The sequence below is a fragment of the Schistocerca cancellata genome, chromosome 3, assembly GCF_023864275.1.
Source record: "Schistocerca cancellata isolate TAMUIC-IGC-003103 chromosome 3, iqSchCanc2.1, whole genome shotgun sequence".
NCBI lineage: Eukaryota > Metazoa > Arthropoda > Insecta > Orthoptera > Acrididae > Schistocerca > Schistocerca cancellata.
Genome location: NC_064628.1, coordinates 377978614 through 378000732, shown reverse-complemented (window position 1 = coordinate 378000732; position 22119 = coordinate 377978614). Strand labels below are relative to the sequence as shown.

The 22119-nt window shown below is 42.6% G+C and overlaps 1 pseudogene; it reads left to right on the top strand.

The window, feature by feature from the left end:
• Nucleotides 1-18929: 18929 nt before the first annotated feature.
• LOC126177933 (5S ribosomal RNA) lies at nucleotides 18930-19047 on the top strand (annotated as a pseudogene).
• Nucleotides 19048-22119: the final 3072 nt, after the last annotated feature.

The following is a 22119-nucleotide window of genomic DNA, read 5'->3' as shown; positions in this document are numbered from 1 at the left end:
GCCGTAAAAGGCTGACACACAGCAGGGTGTTGCACAGGTCTCTGAGGCAGCCATTGCACACCAAGCCGTTTTGCAGACAGCAAAGTGGTGTCTCAGCATTGCAGGACCCGGTGACGTAGACCAAAGGGATTGGAGGCACTGTAGCTGGAAATGATAAATCACTTGGGAAACTCGGACGGGCTTTAATATGGCGCATCCTGACAGTTTCCATCCTCGTCCAACACTACGATCTACATTTGGTGTCAGAATAGCGGGCGTCGTCAGTACAGTACGACGTTCAAGCCCAATGCCTGCATTACAGTCACAACATGTGGTGAATGTCGACCAATTTTTCTGTTTGAGTGTTGGACGTTTTCTTTCTTCGTTTTTTGTTTGTGTTTTGAGCATGGCTCCTGACAGGACATTTTAGATGTTTTGCAGAGGCACATTATTTTTTTTCTCAGAATAAGTGTTAGTGTGTTTGTGGCAGTAAGCTGTTGTTTTTCAGGGCATTTGATTACTTTTGTATTAGTGTATGATTATACTATGATGATATGAAGCTGTAGGAAGTCAAGTTATTCTTGTACTTAAATGTTGTGTTTCTGGACTAACTGGGAACAAAAGCAATGCAATGACTGAGTCAGGGATGCGAGGTGTGTCGGAACAAGAAGAGGTACGGATTGTGTTGTAAAAGGTAGCACGATTGGTTCAAATGGCTCTGAGCACTATGCGACTTAACTTCTAAGGTCATCAGTCGCCTAGAACTTAGAACTAATTAAACCTAACTAACCTAACGACATCACACACATCCATGCCCGAGGCAGGATTCGAACCTGCGACCGTTGCGGTCGCTCGACTCCAGACTGTAGCGCCCAGAACCGCACGGCCACTCCGGCCGGCGTAGCACGATTGACAGCAGACAATTCGCAGTTGAGAAGTGAATTAACATCTAGAACTGAGTGGAAAACCGTGTCAGATCAGTCGTTTTTGTCTAGGGCGCCGCAGCAGGAGATTGATCCAGCCGCCGCGAGTTTAATTATTCTGTTTTCTGGCAACGCATCTGAGTATGTGCGTTTGTTTGTGGAGGACGTGGAAACTTCAGCTGTGATGAATGGTTGGTCTGATGAACAATTGTTACACGTAGCCAAGATTAGATTAATGGGTAACGTGAAGACATATGTAAGGTGTTCATAGGCCTTAAGGAAGGCAGGACAGTTTGAGCAGTTGAAGGAGGGGCTTTTACAGAGGTACAAGAAACAAAATATCTCTCGGTACTTCATGGAGACGTTGAGTACAATGACAGAGAGACAGGGGGAGACGGTAGAGAAATTTGCAGACAGGATAAGAGAAATTAGCGAGTATACTTACGAGTTGGGTCAGAGCGATGAAGCAAATGGCGTTCTGTTGCAGGAGGCCGAGCAAAAGCACTTGATGTATTTTTGAGGGGGTTACCGGTGCACATGTCGTGGAAAGTGCGTGAAGGGACTCCAAAACATTTGCATTCGGCCATTCAGGTGGCAATCCAATGTGAGAAAATAGATGTGGCAATGGGGGTACAGAATAGACAAGCAGTATTTACAGTGGATATAAAATGTTAAAATGTTATGAGTGTGGTTGTACAGGACATGTACAGAGACAATGTATCCAGTCACCGAGTCATAGAGGAAGGGGTGGAAATCAGCAGCGTGGAGAATGGAGAAGTGGAGCTAGTAATGGTGGACAATCATTAAACGGCAGAGGGTTCCCAAGACTCACCTAAGGGAACTCCCGTTTAATTTCACTGCTACGAATGCGTAGGCAGAGGTGGAATGTTCAGTGGTAGGATCCATAGGAAATAAAACGTTTAAGATTTTGTTGGGCACAGGGGCGCAAGTGTCAGTGGTTGCAAAGAGTTTAGGTTGTGTGGAGTGGAGGATAAGAAGGTCACACCTTTGGGGTCAGTGTCAGTTGACTTTCGCATAGGGAAAGTCCGATTTGATGCATGCATGGAGGTAGTACCATGGGTAAGCGAGGGCTACGACACAATCCTAGTAGTAGATTTCTTGCATCAACATCATGCCAAAATTGACCTTGGACAACGAACTGTGAAACTTGGTGGAATGTTATTTCAGCTAGTTGTCGATGCAGAGCTATCGCGAGGGGCGTTCAATGTAATGAACAAATCAATTGAACCGCGAACATTAGCATTAAGGCTTAATTCCCATGAGTGTGTGTCTAGTGGCACTGGGAAGTCGTTTTGGGTAAGTGTAGAGTCAAATCTACCTGTGGGTACGTTATGTGTTATTGAACCATTGGAGGATAATGAAGTTTTGGATCCATTAGGTTGTTTTGTGAAACGTAGTATTGCACGCCTACAAGAGGGAAACGACGTGCGAGTAGTCCCCGTGAACGTGGATAATTTTAGCGCTGTAGACGCGAATTTGAGAAAAGGAGTTTTAGTAGCGAATTTGGATGTGCCAGACGACAAAGACTGGTGTTCGAGAGGCAGGCGTAGTGATCAACCACTAACTGCCGATAGAACTGTACTGCGTAACAAAGTTAAGCATTTCAAAGGAAAATAAAAAGAGCACGTGGAAGAACTGTTGTGGGAATTTAAGGATTTCTTTTTTTCTACAAGAGTCGTTACCAGAAACTCCATTAGTTCAACATAGGATACCAACAGGTAACGAAGAACCTGTTTACCATAAACCATACAGAATACCAAGGTATTTGCAGCCGACTGTGGAGAATTTCATTGATCAACAGCTTGCAGACGGTATTATAGATGCTGAGGACCAGGCATTGTCGTTGTGCCTAGAAAGTCTATGGATGGAACTGAGAAATACAGGTTCTGTTGTGTGACTACCGATACCTCAATAATAAGACAGTAATGGACGCATACCCCATTCCAAACATATCGGAGACTTTGGATCACTTAGGACAGTGCCAGTATTTTTCTACGATGGATTTGACAAGTGGTTATCATCAGTTAAAGGTGGCTCCAGAGGATCGTCCAAAAACTGCTTTCTCTACTTCTGGAGGCCATTACCACTACATGAGAGTGCCATGCGGTATGAAAAACGCTCCGGCAACTTTCAGAGGTTGCTAGACAGTGTGTTGAGGGGTTTGAAACCACGGCAGTGTCTTGTCTATTTGGATGACATTATAGTGTTTTCAGGTAGTATGGAGCAGCATAGACAGCGGTTAAGGAAAGTCTTCATGAGGTTAAGGGCAGCTCGTTTGGCGTTGAGCCTGGAAAAGTGTCATTTTGCATTGTAAGAAGTGAAATATTTAGGTCATATCATTAGTAAGGACGGAGTGCGAACAGATCCGAGGTTGGTACAGGTTGTAAGGGATTTTTGGGAGTCGGAAAAAGTTAAGGAAGTGCAATCATTCGTAGGAATTTGCAATTTCTATCGAAAGTTCGTGAAGGGTTTTGCAACCTTAGCACAGCCATTGACATGATTGTTATGGAAGGGTGTGAAATTTGAGTGGACAGAAGAGTGTCAGAAAGCGTTTGACAAATTGAAAGAAGTTTTAACACCAAGTCCGGTTCTTGTGTTTCCAGATTTTGAAAAGGAATTTATTCTAACATGCGAAGCATCAAATCAACCATTAGGGTGTGTTCTTAAGAAATTGATGGGAAAGAGCATCCTGTAGCCTATGCATCTAGTTAGTTGAATGCAGCAGGGAGGAATTACTCAACAACAGAGAGGGAGATGCTTAGCATAATCTATGGAATTACATATTATAAATGTTATTTACGTGGGAGAAGATTTCGGGTAGTGACAGATCATGCTGCGTTGAAGTGGTTGTTGGGATTGAATGATCCGTCCACTAGACTCGCTAGGTGGGCTGTGAGGCTTAGTGAATGCGACTACGAGGTGGTGCACAAGCCTGGGAAGAAGCACGGCAATGCATATGCACTGAGTAGAAAGGCGGCAAAAGTAGAAGTCATAGGTTGTGACCTACCGAATTTAATATGTACGATGGTCTTCTGTGCAGGGAAACGAAGTTAGGGCCAAGGGTAGTAGTGCCAGCGAAACTGAGAGATGTTTTAAAGGAAGCACATGATCACATATTATCTGGTCATGGCGGATGTAGAGTGACGAATAGGAGAGTGGCGGACAGGTATTAGTGGAGAGGTAGGAAAGTGGATGTGGATCAGTAAATCAAGAATTGTATACCATGAGGGCAGAGAGCAGATTTGAGTCGTAAACGGATACAGCTACAACGATTGCCAGAATCAACATGTCCATTTTCTATGTTGGAAATTAATGTCTTAGGACCTTTTAGGTGAAAACCATCAGGGAACCATTTTTCGAGGTATGTGGAGATGGTGGCTATGCCAAATCAACAGGCAGCAATGGTCGTTCAAGCATTAGTAAATAACTGGATTTTGAAGTTTGGTGTAGTCGAGACAATAATTACTGACCAAGGAACCAACTTCATGTTAGATTTAATGAAGGAACTGTGTAAATTGTTGAATGTAAAGAAGTTGAGGATGAGTGCGTCGCATCCACAGGTGAACGGAAGGACAGAACGGGTACACAGAACAATCGGGAAGATGCTGAGTTTTTATGTGGATTCTCATCACCGTCAGTGGGACGAGTATTTGAAGCATGTTGTATGCACATGGAATGCAAAAGTCCATACCAATACCGATTTGTCTCCGTATGAGGTAGTGTACGGGCGAGAAATGCCGTCACCTTTTGATTTAGTGAAGCTACAGAAAGGAAGGACCGGTGAAACTGTACGTCAGTTTGCAAGGACAATTCTGGATGTTTAGAAACGGGTACAAAAGGCGAATACGAAGGCTTTGGAAAGGCAGGAAGATGCAGTGAAGAGGAAAGGAAGTTTACCACAGTATAGAGTAGGGCAATGGGTAATGTTATCCAGCCTCTATACACCAAAAGGGAAAACGAAGAAGTTCGTCAGGAGGTATCAAGGGCCATACCAAGTAGTTGAAACCACATCCCTCATTAATATTAAGCTTCAGCTGCCAACCAGAACAACGATAGTACACATTGTTCTGTTGCGGCCATTTAATGGTTGTCTGGATGTGATTCCAGGCACATCACAGGAAGGGAAGAGGAAGAAAGAGAGAGTGAAGAGAGGTGTTGAGCGGAGAGGAAACCAGGAAGATACAGCATGATGTACCGTATGCTTTGTGATCCAGAAAGAAGTGGGGTATTTGTGATTTTTTTGTTTACTTTTTATGTGTCATTGGGTTTGGGTTGATTAATTAGGCATTGTATTTTCATTTGTTGTATGTATTTTCGAGTATTGTGAGCCTGCTAGGGACAGCAGTCTTTTTGAAGAGGGAGGAAGGGTGATGGTGATCACTGTCCTCAGGTCACTGAAAAGGGGAACATTGAGCATGTTGGTAGAAGTAAAAAACTGAGGAGGTATTGCTGACCTCATCAGTTAACAGCCAGTATGCCGAGATGACAAGGGAGGAATTATGGAGCTGTCATACAGGGAAGGTAACGGCATGTCCAGCCAGGGTGATAAGCACCAACCTAGACACGTGCACGATGCAGTTATTTTTAGCCAGGAGGGAAGAAATAGACTGTCCAAGGGATATCATGAAGCCAAAACTGAGCTTGCAATGGGTTAGGATGCACTGGATCTTCTCCACCTATGAAAAATTAATAGTAGTAGTAAGTTATTTTGAGCAAGCAGTGTTTGCCAAAACTAAACGTATAGAGCTCGACGGGAGTGGAATTTTAATCAATGGAACTGCAGCGTCAGTTTCATGAGTCATGCAATTTAATGTTACACAGCCACTGCTGTACTGGCCAGAAGCAACTTAAGAGTTTTTGCGAAAGCAGAATCTGACCTTGTTAAATCAAACTCTGGAGTCAGGTCTGTTGACATCCATAAACCAGTTCATTTCAGAGTAAGAGGGGTGCATATCAGCCGAGCAGCTTGTGCAGCATGTCGCTCAATATAGGAAAAGGCAACGACAAGTAATTATCGTTTTGAGCACCTCTGTGCCAAGTGCCATCGCAGCCTTACCTTTATTGTTTTAATTCTGATCAGGCAGAGAGCCAAGTCCAAGAGGGAACCGATGGTAGTCCAAATCCCAGTGGACTGGATACAAAGCACGTAAGACAGGTAGGTAAGGGATTGATCGAGCATTAAGTGGTCATCCAGTAAGGAATTTTTACATTTTGTCTCATGTCATGTATTTTAAGAGGACTAGACCACGTCTAAGTCTTCTAATAGTAGTAGTAAATATGTCATAAGTACGTGCCGTCCCAAATAAGTTTAATAGTAGTTAGAAGTCGACCCGGGGACTGGTCTTTCCGAAGGGGGGAATAATATAGCGGCACCACCGTTTAAGATAGGAAAAAGTTAGATTCGGTGCAATATTTCTAAGCACACAAGTTACAGCCAGGCGCGGGCCTGTTGACAGTAAGTTATGCTTACCAGGTGTTATGAGTACATGACTAGGAGTGGCGCATTAGCAAAACAGAGGCGCACAGCCGCGTATAAATAGGCACCGGTTCACTAACAATGCATTCAAGTGTGACAGCTCTCCTGGACGGCGGGGCGTGTCACACCACCGGCTACACGCTGCAGCAGATGGGGCCCCAGCATTCCAGTCCACAGCAGATCGCTGGTTCGACCGACTGAGGCCAGCACAGGGTCTGCAACCAGCCAGCGGCGGGCCACGCCACAGCTCGCTACTGTGTGTCGTCTCGTTGGCTCCCAACACACGCCTAAGGCATCCCAAGTCAATGGCCACAGATTCGGACGCCGGACTGCGGGCGCTTGTGGTCGCCATGATCTTGGGCACCCTGGCGAGGAAGCATGTCGCAGCAGCTCTGAAGTGGTAGGGACGGAGACTGCTGAGTTGACTGCCGGCACAGCCTGACATCGTCACAACTTCACAGCCGTAGAAGGCCGACACACAGCAGGGCATTGCATGGGTCGCTGAGGCAGCCATTGCATGCCAAGCCATTTCGCAGACAGCAAATTGGTGTCCTTAGCATTGTGGGACCCAGTGATGCAGACCGAGAGGAATGGGGGCACTGCAGCTGGAAATAATAAATCACTTGGGAACCTTGGACGGGTTTTAATACGGCGCATCCTGACGGTTTACATCCTTGTCCAACATTCCCCTACACTGTGAAGTGTTTCCTTCAGTTTAGAAATCGAGTTGAACTTACGATGGCTTAAGTCAGGGGAATGCAGTAGGTAGTATAGTACTTAGCAGCCCCATCAGTCAAACAAATCAGTAACAGCTTGCACTGTACCTGCGTGAACACTGTCCTGAAAAATGATGGGCAGGTCCTGCAGAAAGTGTCATCACTTCTGTCTCTAAGCTGTTCGTAGGTTGTGTTCCAAAAATGAACAGTATAGAGACAGAAGTGATGACACTTTCTGCAGGACCTGACCATCATTTTTCAGGACAATGCCCAAGCACGTACAGTGGAAGCTGTTACTGATTTGTTTGACTGATGGGGCTGCTAAGTGCTATACTACCTACTGCACTCCCCTGACGTAAGCCCTCGTATGTTCAACTGGATTTCTAAACTGAAGGAAACACTTCATGGCATTCGCTTCAGAACTGCTACAAATTCGTCGGGTAATAGACCGCACAGCTCGAACTGTCAACACATCTGGCACTGCTAAGATTATCCTACGTCTTCCACATCGCTGGCAACGTGTTATACACAATGCTGGTGACTACTTTCAAGGTCAGTAAGACTCTGAAACACGTACAGTATCAATTTTGAACGAGCTGTAAATAAATAGTTGCCACTATTAATGTTCCAACCCTCGCATATATATATATATATATATATATATATATATATATATATATATATATATATATATGTGTGTGTGTGTGTGTGTGTGTCTGCCCAAACATTCACTACGGTATCATGAAAAAATCTGAAGTAAATATGTCAAGAACTTTTCGAGAGTTTTGGTAACAACGTTAAACAGCGACCTGTTTTTGTATAGTAGTATAGATTACAATGCGGTGAACATCTCAAGAGAACTGCATGGTCGCAGAAATCTGAGGTGTTTAGTGTGTCGTTTGTCACTATTTCAATAGTAAGTACCAAATTCCGATGATTCAGTATTCATGTAACAACCATTTCAATGATATCTTAAGGTACTTGCAAAGCATCTTTTCTCTATGTACCACAAAAAAGGAAGTTGGTAATCTCGAGACGTCTCCTAGGTCTTCCAGAACTTCTGTTTCTTCTTTCCGTAATTCTGTTTGTCTGTGGTCGCACAAGGATACGTTGAACTTCTTCATTGTTTTGGAGGATCATTTGAAACGAGTACAGTACCTGTCTTTCCTTGTTAAATAGTATCTGGTAGTTAGCAAAGCATTTGCTAACTGTGTAGAAAGCCTACTCCTGAGTTTATTTTTTATTCAAGAAAATACTGAAAATAGTCGTTCAACTGTAGCATTCTATATGCGCAATGATAGTTAACGCAGCTGTAAACTTGCATGTATTCCAAACTCTGGCATTACTAGCTGTCTGTATCTTGCAAAGCCTGTGACCCGAAACATAAAGTGTCAAACCTTTTCCACTGATTATTTGACAGGGTGTTCCATTCTGACATGATGTCATCTGTTCTGTCAATTATCTTTGTACTTCTGAAGATGGAGACAAGTGGAAAAATATCTGGTCTCTGCTGGAAAGTTGCAATGGAAGAATGAAATATAGCCATCTTTTGGAAAAATACTATATTTTCTGGCTATCGATTTTGAAATTCTGTACAAAATTTTACTAGAAATTTCTTCTATCTCCCACAGACATCGGAATGTTCTTCTGCCTAAAGAACCTGTGCCGTAAATTGAGATTCGTAATCCAAGTACAAGGCTGAAGTATGCAGTAGGTGATTTTCAACATGAAAATTTGCGAATTCGTCATCAGTTTGTTCTTCAAACTGAGCGGCAACAACAATCTTCCTGAGTAGTGATCTGAAGAACAGAAAGACATCTTAGAACACTTTCTCAACGTCAATAATCTCACTTTGAAAAAGCAAATTGATTCTTCGTATGGATCTTAATTAATTTCGTTAGGATTTTGTACGCTGACAATTCATTATATTGTACGGTTATTAAAATATGTGCCATTTACTGTCACTTTTAGTGAGAGAAAGTAGTTTTAGTTATTCCTGTGGTTTCAAAATTGTAAATAGCAGAATACCTAGGTAGCCAATGTGTACAAGAGAGTGTTTGACTTTTATTAGGATTGCAGTTATCACTCATAGTTTTATATAACTGTTTGTATTGGTCCAGTCTCTTAGGATTGTAAACAAAACCAGCTGTATGTTTCTCTAATAAGGAATTCCAAATGATATTGGAAGACTGCTGCAGATTTTTCTGCTCAAAGATGAAGAGAATGACAAACTTACTTTATAACAATCATGTCAAGAGCTATTTCTTTCACAAGAACTGTTATAGAGCTATCGACTCCTACTATTACACCTGCATCGTCCTCCTCCATTCCTATCAAATTTTCCAATTTAAAATCATAGCTTTCTAATTTTGAATTTAGGAAATTCTAAATGGTGTGAACATCACCAGTGGTTAACTGCTGAATGAAAAACTATGTAGTTATAACGCATTTCTTCGAAACGGAAAGGTGCGTGACTAAAATCCAAAGCTGCCTTTAAGTCGTTACAATGTGTAATTTCATCAACAATTACAAAATACGGAGAATTTCCTATTTATAGGATTAAACACTCTTGCACACAAGGACCAATTACCGTTTTAATGATCATGGTACATTTTGTGTGTTGTATTTTTAGATTCTGCAAAGAAGTTGAATGTGCTAACATTGGAGCAGTTCTAGGTGGTTTACACTACTAATGGGGGAGTTTTGGGCAACATAAACAACAACTTTAGATTCTGCCCTTTTAACATGGCTGTCGATTTCTAGAGACTTTATTTTTTGGCATTTTTTGTTATTTTTTCCTTTTTATGTTTTTCTTTCCGACTTTTACCTTTTGCATCATCTATCAGTTCCTTATAAAGAGCTTTAAGCGTAGAATGGCTCGGTATTCTTGATCAGATGGGTCGCGGACCAACCAGACTGAAAAGCAACGAGGCGTTCGGCGTCTGTTACTGATTAATGGTAATCTCTTTATTAAAGGCATTAAACACGTAGAGAGCAGTAATTAGTATTTATTATCATCGACGAAACCCTCCATTAAAACTCTCCATGTCGAGCGACATATTCGTGCATTCATTCCAAAAGTGCACTGCGGAAAAATACTTGATAGAGAGCAGTAATTAGTATTTATTTTAAACGATGTGAACTTCCATAAAAACTCTATATGCCGAGTGACGTATTCGCGCATTCATTCCCGAAGTCCACTGCGGCAAAAATTACTAATGTTTAATATTTCACGCTTTAGTGCTTGCTAAAAAAGGAGTGACCTCGGCACAGCACACTAAGATGTAAACCGCAGTATGTAGGTGGCGGAACAAGCTATGTAACGTCGTCACGCTCAGCTTTGCACGTAAAATCAGATAAACCGGTGATCAACGTACCTATCGGCAAGGGATTTGAATAACACGTCTTCGTACGTTTGTGGAAATTCTTCATATCTCTGTATGCCATATTTACTTAATGTATACACACTACAACATTTGCAGACTTTGCAAGCTGCCGACTCTTTCAATTGCAATCAACACTTTAATGTAACGTTATCAGAACACTTGGAGGAGTTGTGGTGTAAATAACAATAGATTTATTCATTCTTAACATCACATGACAAAAGATAGCTAAAGAAACGCCACACAAACATTTTTATTTGACAAACGCTTTCAATAATATGGGGTCTCTGGTTAATAAAGTGACCAGCTGGGCATCAACACACCACACTAACCAAAACTAATCGCTTTGTCTGACTTCATAAATGTAAATCCGTGGTATGGCCCAAAAACTACGCTAGTATCAAGCATCTATACTGTACTATTCCATAAAGAAAAGTATGGTTCCCAAAGAACAGGGTGCTGAGAAGCATATATTGGAGCCTTACGCCATGGCAGCAAATACTTTACCCTTCTGCGGGTGAGACCCGCACAGCTTGCCATGGTCGCCAACTGAAGTCATGGACAGCGACAATCCGTTATCAAAAGCGCGCACCAAGAAGTATGCAAATACGTGGTCTCGCATTCAGTTGATTCGGAATGCAGGGCCTCTGAATCTCCAGTGGATTCCAGTGTGTAGGTGGACGCATTTGCTGAACTGCCAAATCAATTTGACTCTGTGACAGGACTATACGTGACAGAATATGTCAAACGTTTAACTGGCTGACTCAAACCAAATAAGTACCCCCACGCATCACTCGTCGTGTGCATGATGCAAGAAGCAGTGCCTCTGACTGTTCAGATGGTGATTGTCACAGGCTCTAAGTGGCACACTAGCAAAGGACACAAGTCCCACTGTTTAGGGAAAGACCTGCCGTTCTTTACTAGCGAAGTGCCAGTACTAGAGTGAGTTCTTCTTTTTCTCTCAGCTTGCCTCGCCAGCTCGGTAGCATAGCACATTTACATGCTTAGACTATACCCACTTTGCACAGACCAATCACAAGCTGGAGCTCGGCATTCGAAGCTGGGAGACCGCCCGCTGCTCTGCCATACAGAGTTAACCAACCGGCGACTTAAAAAATGGGAGAGAAGGAGAAAGATTCAGTTTCGCAGCCTCTTTCCCACGTATTTACGCCATGTCATCGCTAAAAGTATGGCGTGGATGGAACCACAGCCCTCCATAAAAAGATCGTTATCTCTCCTGTTGTGTCCATTTCGAACTTTCCAAAAAACTGCCATAAACTCACTAAAAGCCTCATGCCTTCACCAATATGTTTTGTAGCAAAGTCTGGACGCTTGGGTCCCACTGTCGTGTCCCACGGAAATTCGCAGAAACTCACAGCCGTCTCATCAGCTTCCTACCTAACAAGGGCCCATCCTCTGCTTTATTGCTGGTCATCAGTTCGTACAAAGCTCTGCTCCTAGCTGCAGCGACTCCCCGGCGCTAGTCGGCCTACCTGGACGTGGCCACCGACCGACCAGCGCTGCCCAATGTGTCTGCACAATAAGACCGAGGGACTTGGCAGTCCTCAAACGTTTTCACCCAGATTCTGCAGAAAAAACGCTCTCCTTGGCCCTCAGCTGCCGTATGCTTTTGCAGCAGTCAATTAACTTGGCACCCTCTTCCTTTGAATGCAGGTAAAGCTTACCGCTATTCCTTCACTAGAGCACACAGGCAAGAGCATTAACTACTGCCAACCATTTCATCATATGAATGAAGTCAGATCGTATCAATATAGCAACCAAGTAATAAAGACCACCTTCCCTAAGAACATTAAGCAGCATGACACCATATAAAAAGTGAGAGTGCGCTGCAATCTCTCAACTTTAGCACACAAGTTTCACTACACATTCCTTTTTACTGATTGACAGCTACTATCTCATCTGATCTATAATCTTTGTCTGGAGCCACTGAATAACCATGATCGGAATAATCCCTAATTCAAGAACAGATTAATTTGCGGAAGCTATAGTGAAGGAGAGCTGCCAATGAAAATTCAAGAATGAAATATTTCAGTGTTAACTAGGGCTAAATAATTTTAATTGATATGAATTTTTCATTTTCTAGAAGCCCCTAAAGATTCCTCATAAGGCACACTTCCCCCTATATGACCCCCTGAGGCACTTGTCGCTCTAAATTCCCTCCTAAGGCAGCTGATTCCCCCTACATTGGAGAAGGAAGCCCACAAGTTATGCAGCACGGGTTGTATGTCTTTGGTTATAAACTCAATATCCGTGTTTGCGTATCGGTCAACCACCTTCGTCTAACTGCCTGTTCAACAATCAACCATCTTCATCTAGCTGCCACCCATTCATTGTTACAGAGAAAGACGCTACTTGTAGATACACATCTGAAGTCTCTCTCTCTCATTACAGTAAAGTCTTATTAAACTTTTTTTATCAGTGGATAAAGCAAACTAAAACCTGTTTGGTCTTTGACAGTCACAGACGATGCACAAACTGTGGTGTACTACATTACACACGAATAGTAGTATACAAATTGAATTTATACATTCAGGGATATGACAGGAACGATAATTCGAAGCAAAAAAGGGTCTAGTAAATTTGGCCTCTGAAATGCATGCCTAAGTGCTATGAGTATCTCTTCATTTTCGATATTGTGCAACATGTCTTCATTTTCGATATTGTGCAACATCTCTTCATTTTCGATATTGTGGAACAAATCTCTTCAACAGCAAGTTCTTTGCTTTCCATAGTGTGAGAGATACTAGCATGAACCAAAACAAAACAAAAATTCTAGTAAACGTGGATTCTAAAATGTATGCCATAAGAGTAACGAGCACTTGTTCAGTAAAACGAAGTGTTTCACAGTAGTGAAGGTGAACAAGTTCTCATAGATCTTAAGATACACATTTTAGAGGCATTTTTCCTTGGAATATTCGTTCCTGTCATTTCCTTAAATATTGACGTTTCATCTGGGAAACCTTGTAGATATTTGCCCTTATAGTGTCATATCACGAAGAACAAGAGTAGCTGAACTTAATTGTTTGAACAGTTCAGTAATTTGATTCTTCCCATTCAAGTTTTCATCAATATATGCACCTGAAAATTATCAGCAGCTCACCCTGGTTACTGACGCCTATTCATGTGTTATATCAATTGTTGGTATGACTCTGTTTGTTGTACAAATTGGATATAATCAGTTTTCTGATAAAGAAGGGTAAGTTCATTTTCAGATAACCACTTAATAATTCTTTGGAAAACATCATTAACAGTCTGTTCTGTCGCTTTCTCTCTAATGGAGTTTATTATAATACTTGTATTGTCTGCATAAAATGGCAATTCTTCTTAATGAATGTCAGGTGGAAGGTTACTCACGTCCATAAGGAATAGGAGAGGATAAAAAACTGAATCTTGTGGGACGCCTTTCGTTATTTATGACCAGTCACTAAGATTTTCTCCCGTAACAACATTGTAGAATTATTCAGCACTTTTTTTATTCCAATTTTTAAGTGTGATTCAAACCAGTTGTGTGTAAAGCCATCATTTCAAAAAAATTAAGTTTTTGTGAGAGAGTAACATAATCTACACCATAAAAATCCTTGGAAAGATCTCAACAATACCAGCTGGCAGTATTTTATTATTTAAGGCTTTTAATATTTGGTGATTGAATGTGTAAATAGCATTATCAGTCGAAGAACCCTTCTGGAAGCAAAGCTTTGATGTCCTATCTATATTGTTTCTACTTAAATGTGAGACAACTCTTGAATACGATGCTTTTCTAATTATTGGAAAAAGATGTCAATAAGTAAACTTGACGACAGTTAAGTTTTCCTTGTCACTTTTCTGACAAAGAGTTTTAACAACTGCATATTGTAATCTGGCAAGAAATATTCCTTGTGCACGTGATGAATTACATATATCACTAAAAACCTTTCAAAATTCTGTTTAATATTCCATCAAGACCATATGAGCTTTTTTCTTTTGGAATTTTTTAAAATTCTGTTAATTTCAGTGAAGGTTGTTCGTACTACTTCCAGTTGCTTGATGTTCTGTAGGGTTTTCTTAAAATATTACAGCAATTTTTAGAACCCAAGTAACGATGGAACTTGACTTATTCTGGCCTTCACATAAAGTCCTCTCTTCCTGATGTATGAGATTTTAATCCTCTTAGTTTTTGTAATGCGTTTTCTGGATACGTTTTTAGCAAAGCAGCTTTCAAACATTGACACAAATTTACTGTAGAATACATTGTGTTTCACATTAGCATCACATTAGCTCATCCCATGTGTCCTCTTTTAACTTATTCTTCTGTCGTTATTAATAAACCTCACTGCTTTGTGTGAACCTGACTCTGAGCTGTAAGGTGCTGCTATATTGTTTATTCCTACTGACTGTTCATCATGATCAGATGGCCAATTAACAAGTTGGTATGCATTATTTGTTTCAGCTGGTACTACTGCCTTGTTGGAGAAATGGTTCGCATCCTGGTCGGGTTCCTTTTTCTTTATCTTTTAGACGTCAATTCCCTACTTCTCGTCGTTTATAAGTAGAACATCATTTTGTCACATGAAAACTGCCTATCACATGACAGTTGGATCTTACTAAACTGCTCGCATGTGTCTGCTAATCGTGCAGTTTAGGACCTTAACTGGTCCTGCCAAATTCACATAGAGCAACTTCCCGACGGAGTCCACAAACGATGAATACGTCGATATGGGTGCATCTGATAACCCAGCTGGTGCTGGTCGCACGTATGCTGCGCAGTACCCTCAAAGGAGCTATCCCAATAAGAATCTTTTTCGTCGCATTCGGGAAAGCGGTAATTTTCTTCCACAGGTGTTGCATGGAGATCGTCCAAGAACTAGACGTAGTTCACAAACAGAGAACGCGATTCTTGAAACCTTTCATCTGTCACCTCGGCGAAGTGTCCGTGATACTGCAAGGCTGTTCCAGGTATCTCAAAGACTGGTTGTTCTAATGTTTCACGATAAAGAACTGCATCCATACCATTACACTTTAACTCAACACCAGCAGCCGGGAGACGGTGTTGTGAATGACTTTTGCACCAAGTGGAAGATAATGAACATCTTATAAATAACGTGATATGAACTGACGAATCTAGCTGCACTCGTGAAGGGATTTTTCAGCCTCCACAACAATTATTATTGATCGGAACACAATCCACAAGTCACACGTCAACGTGGGTTTCGGGCACTCTTTGGCATAAACCTGTGGGCAGGAATCATGAGAGGAGTGGTTTTTGGCGCTTACCTAATGCCGGACAAGTCGAATGCGATGTTTTATTGTACGCTTCTTTGCAATACTTTGCCTGTCGCATTAAAAAACGTTCCACTTGTTGTTCGTCGACAGCTATGGTTTCAACATGATGGTGCACCACCACAGTTTGGAATGACTGTGCGTAACTATTTAAATGAAGCGTTTCCAGGGAAATGTTCTGGCCACCACGTTCCCCGGACCTAAGCCACTAGATTTTCATTTGTGGGGGCGACTCCACCTGTGGATGAAAGCGACCTAATAGCTCGCGTGCATGCCGCCCAGCAATGGTGGATGCAGGTGTGTTGCATAGGGTCCAGTAAAATATAATGCAGGGATTGACGAAGTATTTTACAAATGCACGGTGGTCGATCTGAACAACGTTGCTCGTACATGATATACTGGCTCTGTGAAGACAAGCCTGGACGTCCAGCGAACAGAATGGAATTATTGCGTATAGTGTAAAGTGCAGTCTAATCTAGCCTACCTATTCCGATTTTTGTACCTCATAGGACATAGACAATGTTATTGTATCCACTATTATTTTCTGTTGGCTTTATTAGTTTCATGGAAGAAACAAAATGGTCTTTTACGTCTGTAAGAAGTTCATGTTGTGTCTTAATGTTCAAATAAAGTTAACAGCATCAGAAATAAATACACAAGACATCGAAGATATAATGGACGCTGGTGTCTGGAGTGAAATCGAGGTTCTAACTTATCTCACTGGTTTTTCATTGAGTTCAGATCGGGACTCAGGGAAGGTCAGTCCATTTCAGGGACCGTTGCTTTGCAGGTACGTTTTATGACACGTGCATTGTCGTCCTCATACAATCATCGTCTGCGAACTGTTCCTCTACCGTACGTAGTACTCAATGCTGTAAAATGTATTCATATTCTGCCCCACTTAGCGTTTTATCAAGTGCAATAAGGGGACGACACCCTAACCACGAAAACACTTCCATTCCGTAACACCACATCCTTCGTACTTCACTGTTGGCATTACACATGAAGACAGCTTACGTTCTCCAGTCACTGATCAAACACAAAGCCTTTCATCGGATTGCCAGGGGATGTACCGTGTTCATCCACTATACGGAGGCGTCGCTCTTTACGCAACTTCAAGTGGCGCTTAGCACTGGCTACAAAACTATACAGCTTATGAGGAGCTGTTCGACCATTGCAACGCCATTCATCTACAGCTGCTTGGATACTCTGCAAATCACACTTAAGGGCCTGGCAGAGCATCTATCGAACGACCTTCACAATAAATCTCCACTATTCCACTATCAAACAGCGCGCGGAAAAAACGAACACCTATATCTTTCCATGCTCTCTCTGATTTCCCTTATTTTGTTATGGCGATTGTTTCTCCCTACGTAGGTCGGCGTCAACAAAATATTTTCCAATTCATAAGAGAAGGCTGGTGATTGAAACTTCGTCAGAAGTTCCCTCCGCAAGCAGAAACGCCTGTTGTTTTAATGATGTCCAGCCCAAATCCTGTATCATTTCAGTGACACTCTCTCCCCTATTTCTGGACAGTATAAAACATGCTGCCCTTATTTGAACTCCGTTAACCCTATCTGGTAAGGATCCCACACTACGGAGCAGTATTGAGGACAAGCGTAGTTTAGGCACTGTCTTTAGTAGATCTGTTACGTTTTGTAACTGTTCTGCCAATAAAACGTAGTCTTTGGTTCGCCTTCCCCACAACATTATGTGCGTGTTCTTTCCAATTTAAGTTGTTCATAATTGTAATTTCAAGGTATTTAGTTGAATTTAAGACCTTTAGATTCTATCGATTTATAGTCCCTTATGTGGATGACATCAAACGTTTAATTATTTAGGGTCCATTTCCAATTTTCGCAACATACAAATAACTTTCCTAAATGGTTTTGCTATCTTCTTATATTCTAATGGTTTTACTAGACGATAAACGACAGCATCATCTGCAAACAACGTAAGACGGCTGCTCAGATTGTCTCCTAAATCGTTTATAGACAAGGAACACCACAAGGTCTATAATACTACTTTGAGGAACGGAATAAATCACTGCTATTTTAATCGATGACTTTCCGTCAGTTATTACGAACTCTGACTTTTCTGATAAGAAATCGCGAAATCAACTGCATAACTGAAACGCGCCTTCCCCACAACTTTTTCTGCGTGTTATTTCCAATTTAAGTTGTTCGTAATTGTAATTTCAAGTTCTTTAGTTGAATTTAAGGCCTTTAGATTCTATTGATTTATCGTCCCTTATGTGGATGACCTCAAACTTTTAATTATTTAGGGCAATTGCCAATTTTCGGACCATACGAATAGCTTTCCTGAATGGTTTTGCTATTTCTTTTATATTCTAATGATTTTACTAGACGATAAGAGACAGCACCATCTGCAAACAGCGTAGGAAGGCTGCTCAGACTGTCTCATAAATCGTTTATATAGACAAGGAACACCACAGGGTCTATAACACTACTTTGCGGAACGCCATAAATCACTGCTGTTTTAATCGATGACTTTCCGTCAATTATTACAAACTGTGACCTTTCTGACAGGAAATCGAGAAACCAATTGTATAACTGAAACGATATTCCATAAGCACGCAACTTTATTACAAGCGGCTTATGAGGTACAGTGTCAAATGCCATCTGGACATCTAGAAATATGGAATCAATTTGAAATCCGTTGCCAATAGCACTCAACACTTAGTAAAGAGCTATTGTGTTTTACAAGAACGATATTTTCTAAATCCGTGTTGACTGTGTATCAACAGAGCTTTCTCTTCGAGGTAATTCACGATGCTGGAATACAATACGTGTTCCAAAATTCTGTTGCATATCGACCTCGATTATATGGGCCTGAAATTTAGTGGATTACTCCTACTACCTTTCTTGAATATTGATGTAACCTGTGCAACTTTCCGGTCTTTGGGTACAGATCTTACGTCTAGCGAGCAGTTGTACATGATTGTTTAGTATGGAGCTATTGCATCAGCGTAGTCTGAAACGAAACTAATTGGAATACAGCCTGGACCGGAAGACTTGCTTTTACTGATTTAAGTTGCTTCACTACTCCGATGATATCTACTTCTACATTACTCATGTTGGCAGCTGTTCTTGATTCGAATTCTGGAATATTTACTCCGCCTGCTTTGATGAAAGGCAACGGCCTTGCCGCAGTGGATACACCGGTTCCCGTGAGATCACCGAAGTTACGCGCTGTCGGGCGTGACCGGCACTTGGATGGGTGACCATCAAGGCCGCCATGCGCTGTTGCCATTTTTCGGGGTGCACTCAGCCTCGTGATGCCAATTGAGGAGCTACTCGACCGAATAGTAGCGGCTTCGGTCAAGAATACCATCGTAACGACTGGGAGAGCGGTGTGTTGACCCCACGCCCCTCCTATCCACATCCTCCACTGCGGATGACACGGTGGTCGAATGGTCCCGGTAGGCCACTCGTGGCCTGACGACGGAGTGCTTTTAGTGTGCTGCTTTGGTGAAGGAATTTTGGAAGGCTGTGTTTAGTAACTCTGCTTTAGCAGCACTCTCACCGATAATATTTGGTTGGTTGGTTGATCTTAGGGAGGGGACCAAACAGCGAGTTCATCGGTCCCATCGGATTAGGGAAGAAAGTCGGCCGTGCCCTTTTGTAAGTATGCTGTTTAGGTTTTTTTTATTGGTAACGCCACGTAGCGCACTAGATGAAAATCACTGGCTGTGCTGTGTGCAGTCTGTGGCTGGTTTGCATTGTTGTTTGCTATTGTAGTGTTGGGCAGCTGGATGTGAATTGGGCAGCTGGATGTGAACAGCGCGTGGGGTTGCGCAGTTGTAGGTGAGCCGCCAGCAGTGGTGGATGTGGGGAGAGAGATGGCGGAGTTTTGAGAGCGGATGATCTGGACGTGTGTCCATCAGAGACAGTAAATTTGTAAGACTGGATGTCATGAACCGCTATATATATTATGACTTTTGAACAGTATTAAGGTAAATACATTGTTTGTTCTCTATCAAAATCTTTCATTTGCTAACTATGCCTGTCAGTAGTTAGTGCCTTCAGTAGTTAGAATCTTTTATTTAGCTGGCAGTATTGGCGCTCGCTGTATTGCAGTAGTTCGAGTAACGAAGATTTTTGTGAGGTAACTGATTCATGAAATGTATAGGTTATTGTTACTCAGAGCCATTCTTTTGTAGGGATTATTAAAAGTCAGATTGCGTTGCGCTAAAAATATTGTGTGTCAGTTTAGTGTTGATCAGAATAAGTAAAGAGAGAAATGTCTGAGTACGTTCAGTTCTGCTCAGCTGTTTGAAAATCAAATAACGTAAGGGGTTTACCACCACAGTAATTCACAAATTGTTCTAAGGGGACGTTTCACTTTCAAAGGAACTATCCCGGCATTTGCCTGAGGCAATTTAGAGAAATCACGGAAAATCTAAATCAGGATGGCCGAACGCGGGTTTGAACTGTCGTCCTCCCGATAGGGAATCGTGTGCTAACCACTGCACCACCTCGCTCAGCATCAATAGTACTTCCACTGCTATTGCGCAGTGAAGGCATTGACTGTGTCTTGACGCTAGCATACTTTACATGCGATCTACGGGCAGACATTGTGCTAGCTGGTCTATTTTGGAACTCACGAGTGATTCCTTCTGCTGGTTGCAGGCGATTTTTTTACAATGCTTGACATGCTCCGCAACAGCTGATCGTTCCGTTTCTCCTCTTCTACAATTGCCCTTGTGCTCTTCCAAACGTTTAGAAACAGTTCTTTTAGTGGTAGCCACATAAACATCTCCACAGCTGCATGGGACCCTATACACTCCAGCTTTTTCCAATGGTTTGCGAGCGTCCTTGGCAGGCTTAAGGTATTCCTGTATCTTCCTTTTGGGCTTGTCGACGGCGACGGACAGCGGCCAATTGCAATGACGTTTTCAAAACACGTGACGTCACGCCACGGCGCGGGAGCGCGCGGACAAGGAGTTTAGCGGCAGTCAGTAGCGAGCCATTGGGTGTGTTGGACCTTCCATCGAGCTACGGACCCCCTTGAAGATGTCTCCCGCAGTCGGAGACGAAACGTTGAGAATTGACACAGAATTCATCAACCGACCACGGCATAACAGCCCGCATAATTATAGTGGACAGCTTTGGAAGTGTTGAGCTGTCTCTGAAGGATCTGTTACAAAGGTGACACGCAAAGACTAGTCCACTTTCGAAGTCACTGGGCTCTCCTAAACGAACCTTTCTGCTGTTATTGCTTCTTCATGGCAACTCAAAAACCCCCGCCTCCTTTCAAGCTGGCGCGGTCCGGCTGTGGTGACATCTAGTGGTCAGTTCCTGATTACATAGGAGTTCCCGGATGCTTTGATGAGATTGTGTAATTCGATGCAGGTGTGAAACTGTGAAAAGCTTAATTGACTCACGCAATGAGTCTCGCGCATTTCGTAGCACATTTACTGAATGGAGTCGCAGGCTGTAAATAGGTACCGCTAATTTCGAATATCTATTTTCGAAGAAGCGGCCGTAGAACGCAACGCCCTTTTCTGGAACGAAACGCCGGCAACTGCACTACCTCATAAAGTTAATGGACGTGCCATGACATATTACACGGAAGTGCCGACGCTTGTACGGGAGCCCCTTCGACCTTTGTGGAGAATTCCGTGTATAAACAGGGGCGAGCAGGGGCCTGATCAGGCCATTAGAGGCGACGAGATCTGCCCCATGGGGAGCGAGTCCTCCGCAGAGCCTCTGGGAGCTGGCCGGCAGGCCGACCCGCTGGCTTATTGATTGTTCCGGAGGCGGCGCGATAACATCGCGATAACCGCCCCCGCCGCCGCCCACCGGTGCTGGCAGCCAGAAAGTGGGCGGCGAGTGGTCGCAATAAAGGGTAGAAAACGGGAGCAAAGGGACACAGAGTTTAACTGCCCCGTCGACGTCGTGGTCGTTAGCGACAGATCACGGAACTGCAGCAAGCGATTATTCAGGGTGGAGTGGTGCGGATTTGAACCACGTGTAACACTATCGTTTCTAGTCGAACACTTGGTGTCGTCCTGTTCGCTATTATGGACACCAGATTGAAACATTTCTCATCTTCTATGAAGACCAATTTCCTCCGTTCTAATCACATACGTTAACACAATAATGTTCTTGACACTCATGAGAAAGGGAATGATCTATATTGCTATATAAAGACAAGTCGTTGTTATGAGAGATCTCGAAACGTACTTGACTGATTTAGTCCAAATTTCCATGCGATACTCTAATGAACATTCGGATGTTTTTTTCTTTATTGTATTTCGACTCCCCCCGAAGGGGGCGGGCTGGCAGCAGCTTATTACGCTGCTCTGCTTTTTAAAATGT